This window comes from Pinus tabuliformis, chromosome 2_2, assembly GCF_031772625.1.
Source record: "Pinus tabuliformis cultivar Carrire ecotype Pingquan chromosome 2_2, CPIR1, whole genome shotgun sequence".
In the NCBI taxonomy this organism is placed as follows: Eukaryota; Viridiplantae; Streptophyta; class Pinopsida; order Pinales; family Pinaceae; genus Pinus; species Pinus tabuliformis.
In genome coordinates, this window is record NC_142300.1 from 194,048,686 (window position 1) to 194,055,069 (window position 6,384).

A 6,384-nucleotide genomic window follows, 5' to 3' on the forward strand; every position below is an offset into this window, starting at 1 on the left:
CTCTAGACGCGGTGGATGGACCAGGCTAGACATAGGTTCCGGGCTAAGGGATGTATGACAGATTAGCCATTGCTTATGGACCATAAGGAACATAAGGACGTTGGTACTGACCTTGATCCATATTAGGATGTTGGTACTAGACGTGACTTGACCCAGACAGACCAACATTGGTTTGTTGGTATTGGACATTACGTGATCCAAGAGGGCCAGTAGGATTTAAAATGGCACCCGAAGAGGGTTGGTTCATCCCAATCATGTGAGGTTGTGAGCCACTCACATTGGTTGTGCTAGACATCATAGAAACATTCAGACTCTGCCCCCCAGGGGGTGGAACAACCTGTCCACTTACTGGAGGGATCGAAGAACTGACATCGACATGACTCGAGATCTTTGGTTGAACCAGACGGGTCACCTGGATTGATGAAAAAAGAGGATTGGGAATGGTTGGTTGCACCAAGACTGAAGTGACTACAAAAATCACCATTTATTGGGTTTTCAGGTTCTGAATGAATGGACCTATGGTAGGTATAGCGCCATATGCCCAAATAGGGTTGTGATACCATGAAGAGGCAGTAGGCATGCCTGAAACCGACTGAGCTAAAGTCATGTAATTACACAGTAACTCAGGATGAACACTAGTTGGAATGCTTCCCATGTAAGGGAAACCTTCAAGAGGGAAAGGATATTCCTACTCCTCGACTTTGCATGGAGTGGAAATGTTTGAGTGATCTAGAGAGAAGACTGGGATTTCAGATTCTGATTCCATGGGTGAAAACAGATGACGGCAGAGTATCGAAGATGTTTGAGGGGATAATTCCAAAGGAATACCCAGCTGATCGTACAGACTATACGAACAATGTGGTAATATCACAACAAGATTGAACAAAGGATTCAGAGGATAAACAACTAATCCAAGATGACCTTTATAAGTTAGCGGACTCTCGAGAGTCTGGATAGGGTTATCCGAGATTCTGGGCCAATGTCAGAAAGTGACCTAGTATCTGAAGGGGGAGGACAAGATGACAAAGGTTGAATACTTAGAATAATTCCAAGCTCAACACCTTGGTCCTCAAGCGACTATGACAATTTAGGAAAAGGCTCCTTAGACAATCTTTCAAAGAGAGGAGAGGAAGAGGAACTACACGAACTAGTTGGTTCAACCACGATGATCTTGTCTCAAATAACCAAAAGAGAGATTGATTTCAAGGGATTTAAAATGTATTTAGAGGTATACTCATGATGTGGTCTAAAAAATACTAAAAATGATGTTATAAGACCATGGGCAACAATATTTTAAGATGTAAAAACAAAGTGGTGCTCTTTTTCATGTTTTAAGAGTCGAGAAAGAAGAAAATGTGACTCTATCACTTTTGGTTTGAAACGAGCTCGAAATGACAAGTGCTCTGGTGATATTTTATATTTAGGAATTCAAAAAGATCAAAATGACTACTCGGGATGATCTAGGTAAAAAGGATTACTAGGCAACCTTGAACTGCAAAATACCTCGCAGCGAACAGAGAAGTACAGGCATGCAATCTCCCCAAATGTTGTGTTCGGTGTATCACGTTTACAAGGTGGAAAACTCAGCTTCCTATGGATAAAAGATTGCAACCTAGTAGGGTCTCCATTTATATACTTGATGGTATTAGGAGCACAAATCCGTACTAGCATTGTTTAGTGATGAAGCGAATGACAACTGCTAGGTTTTAAGATGCTAGAACACGTCTCTAGCCTAGACCTTCTAAGATGTGATCATTAGATTTCAAATGCACCTTAAGTTAATTGAGTACATTTTAGAGTTTGTCTTGAAATTATGTCTCGATTTTCAGTCCTTATCGATGTGACTCAAAAACACCTATATGCAGCTAAATGAGATAGGACCCTTTCAATTTGATGAATTTTCTACACTAATGAGAGTAGAAATCACACTCAAATCCAACAAAACAAGCAATTGAAAGCAAAATGATTTTTCACTATTTCACCTTTCGAAAACAAAAATGATGAAAAACTCTTTCCAATTCCTAACTTTCCTATAAAATGCACTTCAAGTAGCCCCTTCAATAATAAAGAGAATTCATTTCTTTTGCAATGTAAGTGACGATGAAACTCTAGTCTTCAATGATGCTAACTAACGTAACATATTGATGTCACAAACTAGCATTATGTATTCTTTAATGAAATGACAGAATGAACCTTTTGCAAACACTTCACACTTCAATGAAACATTCTCAATATAATCAATCCCAAGCGAGCATAAAAGAGAATTCATTTCAAAACTAATGAAGCATATATTGAACCAAAAAAAATATGGGTAGTGTGATTTGTGCTCAAAAAGAGACGCTCAAACACTAAACGAAACTTCTCAAACTTGTTAAATGGAAATCGAAGCAACGAAAGGATTAATCAAATGAAATGGAAGGAGAAAATTTGACTATGGACTTGACCTTCTGAGTAGGAAAACAAGTGAATGGGTGATGATCTAGATGACTTAGGGTTATACACCATCTAAGAAGTCAAGAAACCAAGTGAAGTAAATGCAAATTAACCAATCATACAAACCAGGCTAAAAGAGCTTTCCAGCTAGGGAGAGCACAGTCAAAACAAGCTGAGAGATAGAAATCAAAAGGGCAAGACACACTGGATATGATCTAGGGTAAACCTTGATCTTCACCTACAGGAATCGACTCGACTGCCTAACTGACAACACACACCAAAAGGGGGTCGGCACAACTACTTTTTAGAAATGTACACTGATCGGCATGATTGTCAGAAAAATAAATGAGTTGACCGAGGATTCAAGGAAAAAAATAAATTTTTTCAAAGCCTAAGACCAAACTTGCCACTATAAATTTTAGGCTTAAAGCAGTAAACCAAGAAAAGCAAAGAACACTAAAGGGAAATGGTGATACAAGAAAAGTGCACACAAAACCATAAACTGGCAATCAAACAAACAAAAGGATTGGCTCCCCAGCAGAGTCACCAATTTATGCTGCAGGTAAATTCTCAATGTGGGCACACAATTCCTCTAGCTCGAGAGAGCGGGTCTAGCCACAAAAAAAAATCTATGGAAAATCTCCTTCAGCTAAAATCAATTAAGAGGGCCTGCCTCTTAGAACGCTACTCCACTTGGTGATGATCTTGCTTCCTCACTCCAGCTATCTTCCGTTTCCTTCCTTCAAATACCTGAACAAGCAAACGACAACAACAACAAACTTTATGACATGAAAATTCATCCTACTTAATAGTTTAAGGAACATTAAGCCATAAAGATGTAAAATGACACTTCATGTAGGAAATCAATTGGTAGTTTCATTAATATAAATCAGAAAGATATTACAACCGGTTCCTTGACATTGCTGGTCTCCTTCGACATATTCGGGTTCACACAATTCTGCTAACACTTCATGGATAGCCCCAACAAATGGAAGTTTAAGGCCTCTTTCCCTCTAGTCTCAAACCAAACCAAAATCACACTATTATCCCTCAAACACACACTAGAAAGTTATAAGCTATAAATGACTTCTTGGTTATTCACACTTGCTCCAAAAATTCAACTAGCTTTTTCTTAGGAAAAAGAGAGGCTTAGATAACTTGAATGGATGGGAGACGATTCCTCTCATCATGGGAGAAGGTCTTATCTCTTGAGTTTGTTCCATCCTAATAGGGGAAACGAGCCCAACCTGATTTCCTCTGCTCTATCTATCCCAACCATTTACCATATTTCCGTTATGAAGCTTCTAGACATGGAAGATTTAGATCCTTACTTAAAAAACCTTCCAAAAGAGGATCGATGTGATTGGAAAAGGGCTCAGTCATTCCGATTGGCACGAGGGTTAGTTTTAACCTCTGTAAATTGATGCGAGGAGAAAACTAGTCAGTAGTGTCGGTCTTGTAAACTGAGATAGAAGGAAGATTCTTGGGAAATGATGCAAAGGCGAATTATTATGCTGATGAAGAGGGACATACTGGGAGTTGCTTCATGATGGGAAATCATGTTGGGTACATTGTAGAGGTCCTCCAAGATCATAGATGGGGAGTATAGGGATAGCGAAAAAATGTTGTATAACAGGTAGGTTTTTGGATGTTTAGGGTTTTCCATAGTTTCTCAATAATAGATAGGCCTTTGAACCTCATTGTAGCATAGTTCAGAGGAATGTTGCCACCACATCTCTCCTCAGAGATAAGATACCATTGCCTGAGCTATCTTACTTCCATTCTATTTGTAAGCATAGTTTAGTATTTTCCCATTAATGAAACGAAAATTTTTCTGTCGTAACTCTATGTTTATGATTATATATGTAAGTTGTTGTGTTCCTATTTAAGTTCAAATCATTAGTGGAATGGGAAAAGTCAGTTGAGCAACAAGGAGAAGAGTATGCTCTTGATCTAGAAGATACACAAAGGAGTCCAAGGGTAGAGATTCCAAGTTACAAGGTAGATAATAATAGGTTGATTGAGGCACAAGAAAGACTTGCTAGAACTCAAGAAATGTAAGTTGAGGTTAATGCAATGATTCTTTAGAGTCTTTTAGATTTACAAAAGCAGGGATAGATGGGGAATAGTCATCAAGATAAGAGAGAGGATAATACCAATGGGGTGTATGGTAACAGTTATTATAAGAGACAAATGATGGAAAAATATGATACGGTCAGAGGTGGAAGATCTTTGGATACACCTACTAGGAAGGCTAGCACTCATGGATTTTATTCCAGCTTTGGTTCTAAGAGACACTATTGTTATTACCGCCATCATCCTTATAGGAGGAGTGAGAGGGGGTACTTTCTAGATGAGTTCAAGAAATCCAAGCCTGCTATTTTTTATGGGGAAGTGAAGAAATAAGAAGATGTAGAACCATGTATACTTGGGATGAATAGGTTCTCCAGATTGCATGATTATCCATAGAACATGAAATCCAAGGTAACTACCTTCAGTATCAAGGAAAAATAAGATATCTGGTGGTAAGATGTTAAGTGTTTTAGAGGCATTAGGGAAGAGTTTCTAAGGTGGCATGGATCTAAAAGACTCTTTAGGAAGAAGTACCTGTCCGCAAGATATTATGACATGAAGGCCAATGAATTGTATGAGCTAAATATGGGTTCCATGACATAATAAGAGTATACAACCAAGTTTTCAGAGTTGTTGAGGCATGTTCCCTATATTAAGGATGAGAAGACAAAGGTCCAAAGGTTCATCAGTGGATTGCCTTCAACATTCAAAGATCAGATTGAGTATAATGAGCCATGGTCATTAGAGGAAGTCATTGGGAAGCTAAATAATTGTTATGAGTAGTCTAAGTGCAAGCCTAAGTTCAAGTGTGATTGGAAAGGTAATGAGAATACTAAAGGAAAATTTCCTTAGAAGAGAGGAAGATCCTAGGATGTAGTTGACAAGGAGAATGTGGGTTCTCATAGGAAGTTTAATGTAGATGAGATAAGACATGGATCTTAGCCTGAGGAGAACCAAAATAAAGGAGATGGTAGGAAACCTTTGAGGTGTTGGACTTGTGTTGGAGAGAATCACAGGCATTATTTTCCATCACATGAGACTGGTAGGCCTCAGATCTATAGTGCTCAGGAGGTGCAAATAGTTGGAAATGCAGGCTAAAGTATTCCTTGGATTTATGTAGTGGTGGATAATAGGCATGAATATCATTAGGAATCCATTATGGAGGTGAAAATAGTTGGAAATGCAGGCTAAAGTATTCCTTGGATTTATGTAGTGGTGGATAATAGGCAGGAATATCATTAGGAATCCATTATGGAGATGAAAAGTAAGATTTGTGATCAATATGTTTCTATTTTCATTGATCTTGGATCTAATTATAGATATATTACTATTGAAATGATGGATTAGTGTCGGTTGAGTAAAGAAGTGCATGTATAATCTTGGTGCCTTGGCTACATGAACCAAGAGAAGAGATCGTCACTCCATGATAACTTGTGCATATGAGCTTAATGGTATGCCTACATCAGCACATATAAATGTGCTTCCTTCGGGATCATATAGCATGCTTCTAGGCATAGACTAGTTGTTAATTGAAAGGAACAAGGTAGACTGCTATGGGAAGGCCATTGAGTGCATAAATGATGATGGAGAAAAGAGAGTCTTGCAAGGAATTAAAAAGAATACAACAGTGACAATGGTTAAAACTATTCAGGAAAGGCTCAGTCACAGGAAGGGATATGTATTGTTTGTAGTTCATATTTCCAGTGACAAATGGAAGGATGATGAGGATGATGATGTCCTGAGAATGTATCCTATGTTGCAGTAGTTTTAGGTTGTGTTTTCTGCAGAGATTCCAGAGTTCCTTCTCATATAGAGGTGGAATTTTCTATTGAGTTGATCTCTGGAGGAGCATTAGCATCTAAGACACCATACATGATG